The sequence below is a fragment of the Bubalus bubalis genome, chromosome 24, assembly GCF_019923935.1.
Source record: "Bubalus bubalis isolate 160015118507 breed Murrah chromosome 24, NDDB_SH_1, whole genome shotgun sequence".
Lineage (NCBI taxonomy): Eukaryota > Metazoa > Chordata > Mammalia > Artiodactyla > Bovidae > Bubalus > Bubalus bubalis.
In genome coordinates this window covers 29,234,837-29,249,893 of record NC_059180.1, presented here as the reverse complement: position 1 = coordinate 29,249,893, position 15,057 = coordinate 29,234,837, and the positions used below count along the sequence as shown (strand labels likewise).

The following is a 15,057-nucleotide window of genomic DNA, read 5'->3' as shown; positions in this document are numbered from 1 at the left end:
TCTCTGCCGGCTCAGGGTTTTGTACATGGTGTCCCCTCTGCTTGGGGTTCTTCTCCATTTTTGGCGTGTTTATCTCCTTCTCATCCTTTGTAATTAGTAAATATTTGGAGGGAAATACTTTGAATCATCCTGTTTCTCCTCACACTTTTGCCTGGTTAAATTTTAGTATCCGTCTGTGGACTTTACCTGAGGAAATTATTACTGTGGTATTCTTTTTTTTTTTTTTTAAACAAGGAGTTTAGTTTAATTTTCTCTGGGTATTTGCAAAACACTTAGGGCCAACATAGGGGAAAAGAAAAAAAAATGAAACAAAACCTCCTGTGAAAAAAATTACACTTACAAAAGCAAAGCCTGAGAGGGATTAGTGCCTTTGCCCCTTGAAGCTATAGCCACTCTGATTGGTCCAAGAAAGTGAATAGATATTGGGAGGCTACAACAGGAGGAAAGACAATGAGAAATCACTGAGGGAGAGGGCCTTGTAGTGGGCCTCGAGGGGGAACTGGAGGCTGGGGAGTGGGTCTGGGTGGAGGGAAGGTTCCCCGCTGGTGGCTATAGGGTGGAGGTCATGGAGGGCCAATGTATGCATCAGTGGAGGAGGTCCACGCATACCATGCAGAGGCATAGGACCTGAGTGACCCATGGGAGAACCAAACAGAGGCCCTTGGGGCGGGGGGGTCCTTGCCCACTGGAGCAGGTCCAGGATGAGGGATTCCAGGTGGTGGTCAGGGTGGTGGCTGCCCCCCAGAGTCAGGGGGCCCAGCGTGGGGGTTCCCTAAGCCATGAGGACCATGGTGGGCCAGCTGCCTCTAAGACATCTCTGGATGGGGCATCCCACCCGGTAGGAATGGGTGAGGATGTGAGTGTCTGTGTCCAGGATATCCAGCTCCTGTGGTTCCTGCTGACTGGGGGCCATGTCCTCCAGCCCCAGAAGGCGTAGGTGGTGGTGGCATGGCTGGGGGTATCTCAGGTGGAAGGGATCCAGGAGGCAGTACTGGGAAGGAGCCAGGAGGAAGCATGCCTGATGGAGGAAGCCCAGACCTCAATGATAATATCACAGGATTGGGAGCAGACAGAGGAGGGGTTGCATCTGCAAACAGCTGACGAGGGTGGTCAGCCTGGGAGAGTGGGTTCTGTGCTGCCAGAAGTTGTTCAGTGCCTGAGCCATGACGCTCGCCCTTGGAGTCCTTCTTGAGTGCGTGGGACACAGTGATTAGGTGGTTACAGAGGTACTGCCTATTCATGGCCTTAATTGCTGCATCCAACACATCACATGAGACAAAATTAATAAAGGCATAACCTTTGGAGTTGCCTGTGTCAGGGTCCCACATAATCCTGGGGGTTTGTAAGATGACCCCAAAGGTGCTACAGGTATCATAAAGCAACTTATCAATCTTTGGGTCCAGGTTCCCAATGAAAATGTTGGCTCCCACATCCAGCTTTTTGTTGTGAGCTGATGCCCTATTCACCCTTGTTGGCTTCTCGTAGCGTTTGATCATGTTCATGATCTTAATGGCATAGTCAGCCTTTTTCTCACTCAAGAATTCCACAAAGCCGTAGCCTTGGTTCTGACCCACAGTGACTCTATCCTTTGCCATATTCGTGTTCACTACTAGCCCTGCCTGGAGAAATAGTTCCCACAGCAGTGGTTCTCTAACCTTCTCATCGGGGCCCCCCACGTACACAGCGGCATCCTGGTTCCACTCAGAGATCCTCCCGACCGCCATGGCAAAAGCGCTCACACCATCTCCAGGCAGTGATCCCACCCCCTGACTATTACTGTGGTATTCTAGTGGTGGTTTTTATCTCCCTCATTCCTTCTACATTTATTCATTGTAATTCTTCTTTAAGGTACTCCCTTCCTTCCACCAGTATGGACTCATGGGTATTTATTTTATTCTATGGCTTATAATCCAATACTATTATTATTTTGTTGCTCTGATCATTCCAGCTTTGACCACTGAGAGCTCCTATATCCTTAATAAGCCCCCAGCCTTTTTTTTTTTTTTTTTTTTTGAGCAATTCTCTATTTTCTGGCAATAAATGGTGTTCCAGGCTGATCTTGTATTTTCCTTGCTCCAGCTTTGGAATCAACCACTTCTCTAAGGACCCCTGGTTCCTTTCATTGAAGAATGGTGTTTAGAAACCAAGATCTGGGTGGTAAGTGTGCTCATTGCTACTGGGGATTCTTTGCTTCTAGGTCTTTTCAGTGTTCAGAGTTTGGTGATATATTATGTATACTAATCCAGGAACACACACTTCTATATTTATATTTGTATCTATTTTTTTAAACTTTAGTTCATACTGATACTACTGATTTCAGTTCATCACTGTAGGGTCATTCATGTCTCCCTCCTTATTTGTAACTTTCCTGAGTTGTAACTTCATTTGTTTTTTTAATCAAGGAGCTTGATAAATTGTGAAAAATGTTCCCTTCTCATCCCTGCGCTCTTCTTTTCTCCCCTGGAAATGACCGATGTGAGAATACAATACTGAATGCTAGATTTTGCTGTCAGAAGCTAGACCAAGACATCAGATTAGATCAGATCAGTCGCTCAGTTGTGTCTGACTCTTCGCGACCCCATGAATCACAGCACGCCAGGCCTCCCTGTCCATCACCAACTCCCGGAGTTCACTCAGACTCAGGTCCATCCAGTCAGTGATGCCATCCAGCCATCTCATCCTCTGTCATCCCCTTCTCCTCTTGCCCCCAATCCCTCCCAGCATCAGAATCTTTTCCAATGAGTCAACTCTTCACATGAGGTGGCCAAAGTACTGGAGTTTCAGCTTTAGCATCGTTCCTTCCAAAGAAATCCCAGGGCTGACCTCCAAGAGAACCCAGTAGAATTCATGGTCCTTTTTTAATGCAAAAAGCACTAATTACACACTTTATCAGCAGTGGGGTGCAGGAGGCTCTGGAATGTGACCTCATTGTTCCAGTGAAATGAGTCAGATGGGAATGCAGATTTTATTCAAGCAGCTGTATATCTACATGGTTCTGGAGAGGAAAAAAAAAAGTTTGCCTATTTTTTTTCCCTCTCTGGAGAAGACACTCACCTTATGGTCCTCCTACCCTGACCACGGTCCTTGCTCCTGAAAACTCTTTGCCTCTTGCGGGCAGCCCTCTTACTTCCTCAGTGATTTCTGCCCCCTGCCCCTCCCAACACACAATGCTGTCCCCTTTCCCTCTGACTTCTTAATCTGTATTTCCACTTTCACAGACTTTGTGAATTTTCACTTACATGCAAATCCCAGCAGAAACCATTCATGGCTGGATCTTCAGAACCTTCTCAATCAGAAAAGCCAACTTTACATTTTTAAAAATTTTCTAGTCTGAGGTTTGGTTTTCCTCTTCCGTTCTCTGTTCCTGTTACACGTCGGGTATGGGGGAATGTTCTGTTTTTCCGTCCTTTCATAACAGCCTGGAGTTGTTCAGCATGAAACCTCAAGGAATTCTTTGCTGAAAACCCGTGTTTTGCCTTCCACCCTCCGAACATGTAAGGAAGAGCAAGGGTGGCTCACTCTGATGGCATATGAAGCACTTTTTTATTTGAAACTCAAGAGCCTGACTCTTTTAGCTCCCTCTGGGGAAAAACAAAAGCCTGTTGGAAGTATTATTCTTTTTGGTGTTATCAACAATTCCAGAAGCCCACAGGCCTATTTGACTGGGATTCTGCCAATCTCACAGCCAGAGGAGGGAACACCTTCTCCGCGGTCTGGTCTAACCCGAAATGAACCCAGAATGAACCTGGAAGGGGATGATGTCAAGTCAGAGAGAGAGAGCCTCAGTCTAGCCCATATTTTCTTACCTATATCCAGGAAGCCTGGATGGAAGGGTACTGGCAGCCATAGACTTCCTCAAGAGTCGACTAAGCAGAGGGTGCCCGGGATGCTAAGTCATTGCGGGCGCTGAACCATCAATGGGACAATGAAGAATCGCTTTCAAGAATTCTAAGGTTACTGTCTGTTCTGGGAAGGAATGCGCAGCAAAGTCACTTAGGGCTGGTGGGAACAGAGGAGGATGTGGTGAGCAATAATATTAACAATGATAGCCATGGGGGCATGCTGAGTTGTAGTAATAGTAGTAACAAGGAGACGATGACGACAATGATAACAATGATGAAATTGACTGGAAATTAATCCAGTTCTTCCTTATGAGCCAGGTGGTATGCATACATTTTAAAAATGTATTTATTACGATTATTTTTTAAAGTTTTCGCTGTGCTGGGTCTTCATTGCTGCATGGGGGCTTTCTCTAGTTACGGTGCTCAGACTTCTCATTGTGGTGGCTTTTCTTGTTGTGGAGCAAGGGCTCTAAGGCGCTCTAGCTCAGTAGGTTTGGCTCACAGGCTCTAAAGCACGGGCTCAGAAGTTGTGGTGCAGGGCCTTAGTTGCCCTGTGGCATGTGGGATCTTCCCAGACCAGGCATCGAACCCGAGTCCACTGCGTTGGCAGGCAGGTTCTTAACCACTGGACCACCAGGGAAGCCCAGTTGTGCATAAATTTACTGTATACATTGTATCTCATTGAATTCTCACAACTATGTGAGGCAGGTACTGTCATTAGTCCCAATTTTCATCTGTGAAACTGAGGCTCACAAGATATTCCAGATGGGGATTGCAGTCACAATGCTACAAAGTGGCTAGATTAGAACCCCAAACCTGCTTTCTGAAATACTTTGCTGTGTGGTCTTCTTTGGCCTGGCTTGTAAGCTGCAGGGCTTTGATTTCCCTGAGCTAGGTATTCAGGTGGCTGTGGCTGAAGCTTTAGCACAAGGGCCCACAATGCTAATCAGACAGCCTCGGGAAAGGAAGTGAAGGGCCCTCCTTCCACAGGCTGCAATCAAATGGAGGAGGCACTTGCAGGACCATCTGTAGTGCCACGCTGTGGGGGGTGGTCAAGCATGGAGGCTGGGTCCTTCAAACTGAGGATGCAAAGAGTTGGCCAGTATTGGGAGACAGGGTGGTTGGAAGAGAGGAAAGGCAAGCCAGGCAGAGGGACCAGCAGGAGCTGGTCCGACCGACCGACCACCAAGGTGTGAAATACAGAGTTGGGTTAGCATGGCAAGTAGTTTGGTATGGCTAGAAGCTAGGGTTCTAGGGGAAGGGGAAGAGAGTTCTAGGTGAAGAGCTATAGCTGGAGAAACAGGTAGAGGCCTTGCGTGAACCAGCTACACCAGCGTTTAAGAAGGCGGGGTCTAGATACAGAAGAACCTGCGTGTCGATTCCAGTTCAGCCTTGTTATTAGCTGTGTGACCATGGGCAATGTTTTAGAACATCTGAGTTTCGATGTTCGTATTTGGAAAACAAATAAACAAATAAACGGAGACAAATAATACCGTATATATTAGGATGAGGAAATAGGGAGTCCAAGTACCCCCATCTTGGGTCACACCATTGATGGATGAATTTGCCAGGATGCACACTTACTTTCTATTACACAGACAACTGGATAGTTCACAGTGGTTTAGTCACTGAGTTGCGTCTGACTCTTTGTGACCCCATGGACTGTAGCCCTCCAGGCTTCTCTGTCCATGGGATTTGCCAGGCAAGAATACTGGAGTAGATTGCCATTTCCTTCTCCAGGGGATCTTCCTGACCCAGGGATTGAACCCAGGTCTCCTGCATCTCCTGCACTGCAGCTGGATTCTTTACCTACTGAGCCACCAAGGAAGCCCCCCTAGTTCAGAGAGTTCCTATATATACTCATTTAATGTTACAGATTTCAGGTCACAAAACCATATTTGCATTGTTAACTTATCTCTCTGTAGCTGTCATCTCTAGTCTGTGTGGCCCTCAAGGGTGAGGACCCTGCCCTACTCTACCATCATATGGTGGGGCAATAGTAACACAAGGGTCTCAGACTTGCCAGGGCATCAGAATCACTGGGGGGATAAAAGCAGAGGACTGGGCCCCCTCTCAGATGTATTGCACTAGAACCTTCAGGACTGCTGCCTACACTTTCTTTCTTGTCCATTTGGGGTTTGAACCACAACAGAGAAGTGTTTCTTGAGCAAATGAGAAAATGACTGTACTGTATGTATCGATCAGTATAGGCTAGTATGTGCTTTGACAAACATCAGTTCAGTTCAATTCAGTCGCTCAGTCATGTCCGACTCTTTGTGACCCCATGAACCACAGCACGCCAGGCCTCCCTGTCCATCACCAACTCCCAGAGTCCACCCAAACCCATGTCCATTGTGTTGGTGATGCCATCCAACCATGTCATCCCCGGTTATCCCCTTCTCCTCCTGCCCTCAATCTTTCCCAGTATCAGGGTCTTTTCAACTGCCAACAATAATAGTTTGGTTTTTGTTCACATCATGTGTCCATGATGGATAGGCTGGGGGCTCTGCTCAACAGAACACCATGCCAGAAGTGACACATATTCCCGCCATTCACATTCTTTGGCTGGGACTACTCATGTGACTCCAACCCAGGGGTCCAGGAAGTGGGTTCCACTGTGTGCCCAGAAGGTGGGGAGCCAGAGGTCATGGGTGAGTCATACAGATGACTACCAGATTCTATGAGGCTGGCATCATTAACTTCATTTACATCTGAAAGTAAGTATTAAGAAGCTTGCTCAAGGCCATATAGCAAATATGGAGCTGAACTTGAGCTCTTCATCTGTTTTCTTTTTTTTTTTTCCTGGCTCAAGGCCACACTCTTTTTTTTTTTTTTTAATGGAATGAGACTCAATGGAGTATGGCATTAAACATAGTGGTTAAAAGTCTGGGATCTGGCTTGCCTCCAGACCTTCAGCTCTGCCACTTACCAGATGTGTGAGCTCGGCAAGTGACAGAACCACTTGGTGCCCTTCAAAGAGACAGTCCAAGGCTGGGAAGGGCAATGTAAGAATGTGTTTCCTGGAATGAAGTGTTTGGGGCCAGGTTGGTGGCTCAGCTAGTAAAGAATCTGCCTGCAATGTGGGAGACCTGGGTTCGATCCCTGTGTTGGGAAGATCCCCTGGAGAAGGGAACAGCTACCCACTCCAGTATTCTGGCGTGGAGAATTCCATGGACTGTATAGTCCACTGGGTCGCAAAGAGTCGGACACTTCTGAGTGACTTTTACTCACTCTCACTCAGGGCTCACCTGAGTGGGACTGATATTGGGTGGGGGTGAAGGAGGCTGGTAGACAAAGGTTCCCTGGATTTGGGTGGTTCCTGACAGACCCAGAAAAGATGCATGTCTATTCTCCATGCTGCTGCTGCTGCTGCTAAGTCGCTTCAGTCGTGTCCGACTCTGGGTGACCCCATAGACGGCAGCCCACCAGGCTCCCCCGTCCCTGGGATTCTCCAGGCAAGAATACTGGAGTGGGTTGCCATTTCCTTCTCCAATGCATGAAAGTGAAAAGTGAAAGTGAAGTCGCTCAGTCGTGTCTGACTCTTAGCGACCCCATGGACTGCAGCCTACCAGGCTCCTCCATCCATGGGATTTTCCAGGCAAGAGTACTGGAGTGGGGTGCCATTGCCTTCTCCACTATTCTTCATAAGTTGCTTCTTTCTTCCTGCATCATTGTGAATGTTTGGGCTGCAAAGAACAGAGAAGCCAACTCAGGTTGATTTGACATCATGCATTAGCTCAGGGAGGGGCTTACCCAGGTGGCTCAGTGGTAAAGAATCTGCCCACCAACGCAGGAGCCGCAGTTTCTATACCAGGGTTGGGAAGATCCCCTGGAGTAGGAAATGGCAACCAGTTTCAGTATTCTTGCCTGGGAAATTCCACGGACAGAGGAACCTGATGGGCTACAGTCCATGGGGTTGCAAAGAGTTGGACCCAACTGAGTGACTGAGCACCATTAGCACAGAGAAGGAGATGTTCAGGGCCTTACAGGTCTGATATCAGTCTAGCAGCTTGGTGATGTAGTCAAGGACCCAGATCTTTTGGTTTCTCTGCTGTGCCAAGCAGACCTTATCGTATCCCTCAGTTGTGGAAACCGTTGATGGCAACTGAGATTCCAAGCCAGGCAGGGAGTGTATTCCGTGATATTCAGTGTCGGCTATGGGTTTGCGATCTTCAAAGGGAAGAATTCACTCTGAGATCAAAGGAACACAGTAGCTTGGGTCTTTGCAGCAGTTTAACAGTTTTATTTAAAGTCAGAAAGTAACAGAGACAGCTTCTGGCACAGACAACCAGAAGAGACCCACATACCCAAGACATCTTATTATATACCTTTTGACCTGTTACTAAAAAGAGCTTTTGTAGAGGACTGGACAGTTAACATTAGGTCATTTTGTTTCCCTTAGATCTTGGGAGGTCTAATGAAGGTCTAATGAAGGTCTTCATTACCAATGAAGGTAATGAAGGTCAATCTCCTGACAACACCAAGGAGACTGTTCCTATGACTCCTTTATTATCAATTAACCACTTTCCCAGCTCTCGCTTCTGTTGTGGGTAACCGGCCATAGATTCCAAATGGCCATACATTCTAAGACATAGGTGACTACATGAATAGGTCCAATGGACTCCCTGCCAACCTGCCTAAGGAATGCTATCAAGATCGAGCTGGTTTCCTGGGGCTCTTTCTTCCAACAGAGAAGGTTCCTCTCACCACGGCCCCAGCGAGTCTCTCTCCAAGCCCCATTGGCTCCAGCCAGCTTCGGGCTGTGAGAGGTCAGCGTTCTTGGTGGAAATGCTGGCTGATTTAAGCAGAAAGGGGAATGTAATAAAGGATGTTAGGTCTCCCACAGAATCATTGGGAGGGCTGGAGGAAAGAAATTGAGGCTCAGCTTCTAGGAAAAATGCCCCAAACCACACTGCACGCCTGGCCCAATCAGCAACCCATGAGCCCGCCTGAATCTGCCGTCACCACGGCCACCACTGCCGTCAGCTCTCATGTGGCTTCTCCATTGGGAGCTCGGCCCTGCAACTGCCACCCCAAAGCCAGTCACTGGCCACTGGTCACATCAACGGGACTGAGGCTCAGCTTCACATGGTACCTCTGGCCAGCAGAGCCTGTGTCATACCCCTTGTCCTGCTTGCGAGGGAAGCAGGATATTTGCATCCTGATTTCTACACTCGGGTGGTGGGATGCATTCATATGATGTGAGATTTCCTCAAATACAGATTGGCTGGAGGTAATGAGCTTGGATTGCCCAGTGGGGAAGGATGGGTATGTGGAAACCACTGGCATTGTCCGTGACACACTCTCATCGCCAGTTGGGTTCTCTTCTCTCCACTGTCCCCATGTGCTCAGAGTATGTACCTGCCTGAGATGCCTTTAAAAAAATATATATATATATATTCATTTATTTGGCTGTGCTGGGCCTTTGTTGGGGCATGCAGAATCTCTAGTTGCAGCATGTCTCTTAGTTGTGCCACGAAGGATCTAGTTCTCTGACTAGAGATCGAACCCAGGGCCCCTGCACTGGGGGCATCGAGTCTTAGCTACTGGACCACTAGTGAAGTCCCTGAGATACTTCATATGGCCCCAGTCCACCCTAATCTCCCAGTTTCCCACCCTCTTCTATTCCTTGCTGAGCCATCCCTATCTCCTATTCCTTGTTCTCTTCTTTCCTCTTTGTCTAGTTCATGCTGATGCACCCTCCAGAACTCAAATTCAAGCCAAGTTCTTTCCTACCCTTCCATTCAGGCTTTCCCCCCACCCCTCCCTGGTCATTTGCTCTTCTTTTTCATTCTATTTATCACATAATATTTCAACATTTATTGGTTCCGTTATTAAATTAACACCCCTCTTCCCTCTAGGCCATCAATGTGATGAGAACCTGGACTGTGTCTTGCTCACAGCTACTAACACAGTAATTGGCACTTAAGTGCTTAAGTTTTTATTGAGTGAATGAGCATGAAACAAATCTCATTATGGGCATTTATAAAGTTACTCTTGAATCAAAGATGTTTTAATAGTGCTTTCTGGAAACCACAGGTTAAATCCTTAGAGGTGTAAATATTTTAGAATCACCCAGAATTTTTTGGTCCATCTGTAATGCCCTCCACGGATCCTGTTACATCCATCCCTGCCCTGTGAGGATCAGTTCGGGGTGAGCTGAGCTGTTGTCATTGATGGGAACCTGTGACGTGCCTTGTATCAGGGTAGAAACCTAACCTAGGGTACTGTGGCTGAGGGTGGTGGCAGCTTCAATTCCTATACAAACTTTCCTCATGATATCATAGTGGTTATATTAACCCCCAACCTCACCAAAATTCTCTTACCAAGTTTCAGCTTAAACGTTTCTTTTTTTATTTTGCTAACAACTTAAAAATATTTGGGTGGCTTTTCCTGTATAAGGGGAGGCTTTTATAAAACAGGTTGCCAGTCACCCAGGAAACTGGGAAGGGAGAGCACATCGAAGCTCCAGGAGAGTCTTCGGGTCTCTTTCCACCATCACGAGGAAGGGTGGGGATAATTTCATCCACTAAAAAGCAGTGGATTGTTTCAGGTGTGTTAGAAACTAATTTTATTCCCATGGCTGAGCAGATAAGGCCACATCCTCCAAACTGATTTGGAATTTATATTGGGAGATGGGGAAAGAATAAAATAAACAGCCTACCAATGTAATAATAGCTATAATTTACTGAGTGCTTAAGGCACTTTTTGCACATGCTTCACATACATTAACTGGGTGCATATTCCCAACAGCCTATTTACATCTTTATTTTATATAAATGGTATCTTAGATTCGAGTCTTGATCTTAGGAGACATCTAACTTTTCAGCTGTATGAAGATACAGACTTCTGAGTCTGGGGAGAAACTTGTTGGTCACTGAGGCCAAAGTGTGTTGGCCTGGGATAGACTGACTTGGTGGGAACCCCAGCCCTCCCACTTAGCACCTGTATGTACCCTTAGGCCCTTGTTTCCTTATCTGCAAAATGGGAACACATACCTCCCTCCCAGTAGAAATTACCTAATGAATGGACAGCACCTGGTACAGTGCTTGGTAACTTGTCACTGCCCATGCTCTGTGATTTCCCTTCCTCTCTTTCATTCATTTCATTCATCAGGTGGATTTGGTGATGTTTGAACCCGGAGGGTATCTATAACCTCTGGCCTGCAGTTTAGTTCAGTTCAGTTCAGTCGCTCAGTCGTGTCCAACTCTTTGTGACCCCATGAATCACAGCACGCCAGGCCTCCCTGTCCATCACCAACTCCCGGAGTTCACTCAAACTCATGTGCATCGCGTCAGTGATGCCATCCAGCCATCTCATCCTCTGTCGTCCCCTTCTCCTCCTGCCCCCAATCCCTCCCAGCATCAGAGTCTTTTCCAATGAGTCGAGTCTTTTCCAGTGAGTCAACTCTTTGCATGAGGTGGCCAAAGTACTGGAGTTTCAGCTTCAGCATCAGTCTTTCCAATGAACACCCAGGACTGATCTCCTTTAGGATGGACTGGTTGGATCTCCTTGCAGTCCAAGGGACTCTCAAGAGTCTTCAACACCACAGTTCAAAAGCATCAATTCTTTGGCACTCAGCTTTCTTCACAGTCCAACTCTCACATCCATACATGACCACTGGGAAAACCATAGCCTTGACTAGACGGACCTTTGTGGGCAAAGTAATATCTCTGCTTTTGAATATGCTGTCTAGGTTGGTCGTAACTTTCCTTCCAAGGAGTAAGGATCTTTTAATTTCATGGCTGCAGTCACCATCTGCAGTGATTTTGGAGCCCCCCAAAATAAAGTCTGACACTGTTTCCACTGTTTCCCCATCTATTTGCCATGAAGTGATGGGACCGGATGCCATGATCTTAGTTTTCTGAATGTTGAGCTTTAAGCCAACTTTTTCACTCTCCTCTTTCACTTTCATCAAGAGGCTTTTTAGTTCCTCTTCACTTTTTGCCCTAAGGGTGGTGTTATCTGCATATCTGAAGTTATTGATATTTCTCCCAGCAATCTTGATTCCAGGTGTGCTTCCTTCAACCCAGCGTTTCTCATGATGTACTCTGCATATAAGCAGGAAGCAGTGTTATTTTTAGAGGGACTGGGCAGGCTTGCAGGGTGGGCAGGCCAGCGTTTGCTGAGATGGATTTGACTGTCAGGTGGACTGGGCAAGCCCCTGCAGACCCTCATGCAAGGTAAAGGAATAACTAGAACCTCCAAGGCTTTCGATTTTACAGCAGCTTGTTGGCCCAGACTTGTTAGTTCATGGGACTTTAGTGCGAGGCAGTACTGGGTTCTGGACTAAAACTCAAGTTCAAACCTCATCTTACAGTGGAGACTTGAGCCAATTTCTTCATCTCCTTGAGTCTTCATTTTCCTATGATCTGACTCAGAAGAATATTGCTAGTGACCTTGAAATGCCCTCAATAATTGCTAGCCCGTCTTTTTTTAGAAACAATTATATAAGGTTAAGATTTTATCCCAGGAAGAAGTCACACCTTTCTCCGAGCCCCCTAACATCCATGTAAATACATTCTGGTTCTATGTCTTGTGTCCCATCCTACCGTGCTATCATCAAAACGCCACCAGTCTAAAGAGGAGACACGGTCTGGCACAGGGAGGCCTTAGGAAGTTCGGGTAATGAGAGAGAAGCATTTTGCTGACTGCAGCTTTATAAAACCAGAGGGACTGTAGCAACTGCCCTCCTAGGAGAGCTTGAACCGTGGGAGGGAAGTAAAGAAGGGCTGAGATTTGGCGCCCTCAGCGGAAGAAGGAACAGGGACAGGGCCTGGGGATCGTCATGGAGGCGGGAAACCAGGGCTTCGGTTTGAGCAACAGACAACCCCGGATGCCCACTCCTAGCTGCGTGACCCAGAGGTAGTTCTTAACCTGGCCAAGCCTCCGTTTTATCGCCTCTAGAAAGGAGAGAATGGTAATACCCACTTCTTCGTGGAACTTGTGAGGACCCAGGAAGTTTTAAAAGTATTCGGTACCCAGGACGCATTCCAAGACTGGCTGCAGGGATCACTGTTGTCCCTCTGGTCAGAGCTTTTGCAAAGGCTCGAAGGTCCAGGGCCCCGGGCGCGCGCATGCGCACGCGCACCCAGCCGGCCAGGTGAGGAGGCGGCCGACCCGCACCTGGCATTTAACCCTTCACCTTCACGGAGGTGGGCGGGGCGGACGCAGGGACCAGGACGCGGGGTCGCGAGCCCGCCTAGACTTAACCCGGAGGCGAGGGGGCCGCTCCCGAGGAAGGCGTCCAGCAGTTTCCAGGCCGGGGTCCGCGCGCGGCGCGGGGAGGGCGGGGGAGCACCGGGGGGAGCGAAGTCTCGCGAGATCGCGCGCGGCGGCGGCAGCGGCAGCGGCGGCGGCGGCGGCGGCCCGGGAGGTGAGCTGCGGGCGGCGGCGGCTGCCGTTTGGGCTGTGGAGCGGGTGAGAGCGGCGGAGACCGAGGGCCAGGCGGGGGAGCCGGCCGGGCGGGCGGGCGGCCCGCGTTCTGGGCGGCCACCTCCGTCGGCCCCGCGGCTGCAGTGGAGTCGCCCGGTCCGCGCTGTCCCGGGACCCGAGCGGGCGCGGCGGGGCGGGGCGGCCGGGCCGGGGCCGCGGGGCGGCCGGGCCAGTCCCCTCGTAGCCCGCGTCCGCTCGCGGGTGCGGGGCGCGCCTCAGTTTCCCCCGGCGGCGCGTTGGCGCGGGAGGACGCGGGGCTGCCGGGCGCGGCAACACCGTTCAGTGAACCTTAATCGTCTGCCGGCACTTAGGCGGTTCCGCTCGGGGCTGCACGCAGAGGTGAAGCGCCCTGCCCAGGGTCACGCCGCTGGGACGCGGTGGAGTCGGGGTTCACACCCGGGCACGGCGACTCCAGCGCCCCGCCCCGTCCTTGCCTCCCATCCTTCTCCCCGCCCCCACTCGCGGTGTTTTAGGGCTCGAATTCTCAGGTTCCGATTGAGCTGCAGAGGGTGTGTCTGGGGGGGGCCCCCCCTTCTCCTCCTAATTGAATGCAGCATGGCACAGGAGTTTCTTGGGGGAGAGTCCTCGGCCTTTGTCAGCTTCCCCAAAGGGTCGCTGTTCCCGAAATGGACAAAAACTTTTCTTTGGCCCTGTGTGAGGGCAGAAGTGGGCTTAAAAGCAGCGGTGTGTGTCTGGGATAGGATGTCCGATCGAATGGAAGTGGAATATTGGAGCCCAGGGCTTGCTTTAAGCAAAGGAAACTTTTGGTTTTTTTTTTTTTTGTTCGGCACGTGATTCCAGTCTTTGGAGCAGTGGTGCTCAACTTTGTCAGAACCAAGGCCCCTCCCCTTTGCAGCAACTGTTTGTAAAGCCCCCTTTACAGCTCCAATGAAATTCAGCAGAAATAAAAGCTACCTATGTACGTAATTGAAAACCACTGTGATGCTCCGATTTAAATGTTAGAAATAAAAGAACAATACATGACATGCATTGCCACATCGCGTCTAGCGCGTTACTGCTGTGCTGCAGACTGGAGTGCTCCTACCTGTTTCTAGTAAATAAGCTTGGGTTGAAGAGAGGTAAAAATGTCAGGAGCTATTTCAGACAAGGAAAGGAAAGATTAGAGGTCTAGGTAGACACGGGAGTGGAGGACACTTTAAGTGTTGTAATAACTTATTTATGATTATGAAGATACACGCCTAGATTGAGTTAGGAGTAACAGGACAAGACAAAGTACAGACTATCTCAGTCAACATATAAATAATACTAATATAGCCCTTCCGTGAATGCCAGACTTTCAAACAACATTGTAGGGCATCTTTTGTGCCGCAAGCTTTGAAGTACTGCTCCTTTGAGGCAACATGCTGGATTCCTACTGCTTCTCTCTGATGATGAATAAAATATTAGCTAGATTGAAGGGTTTTTGTTTGTTTGATTCGGTGGCAGTGTCTCACATAGTGTAGATAAGCTCAGTGTCGTGACACTGCAATTATATGTTGAGTTAATGCTTGGTGTGTGGAAATAGTCACTAATTTTCAGACCCTAGTCATTCAGTCTTATCTTGCTTTAGCTACCTTCTCTTAAATTCCTAGGGTTTTTCCATATTTTCTTGTAAAATATTTAGTATTATGTTCTCAAGTAAGGCCAGTTAAGGTGATTAATCCGGCTGGTCATCGAACAGTCTCAGGACCAGGATAAATCTTCATTATGTGGATCTAGCCCACGCATTGTGAGAAGTTCGAGCATCTTGGCTCCCAAGCTGTAAATGCTAGTGGTGTGC

At 48.5% G+C, this 15,057-nt stretch overlaps 1 protein-coding gene and 1 pseudogene across 5 annotated transcripts in view; one reads left to right on the top strand and one right to left on the bottom strand.

The window, feature by feature from the left end:
* Positions 1 to 458: 458 nt before the first annotated feature.
* On the bottom strand, positions 459 to 1,745 carry LOC102395077 (annotated as a pseudogene).
* Positions 1,746 to 12,687: 10,942 nt separating this feature from the next.
* Positions 12,688 to 15,057, top strand: part of MRTFB (myocardin related transcription factor B) — a 215,104-nt gene continuing 212,734 nt past the window's right edge. For 2 of the 5 annotated variants that reach the window (XM_044935598.2, XM_044935596.2), the window contains exon 1: positions 13,088 to 13,218. The gene's annotated coding sequence lies outside the window, so the exon portion shown is untranslated. Of the gene's footprint in view, positions 12,708 to 13,087; positions 13,263 to 15,057 lie in introns of those variants that run through there. The other 3 variants (XM_044935600.2, XM_044935599.2, XM_044935595.2) reach the window with 3 other exon arrangements.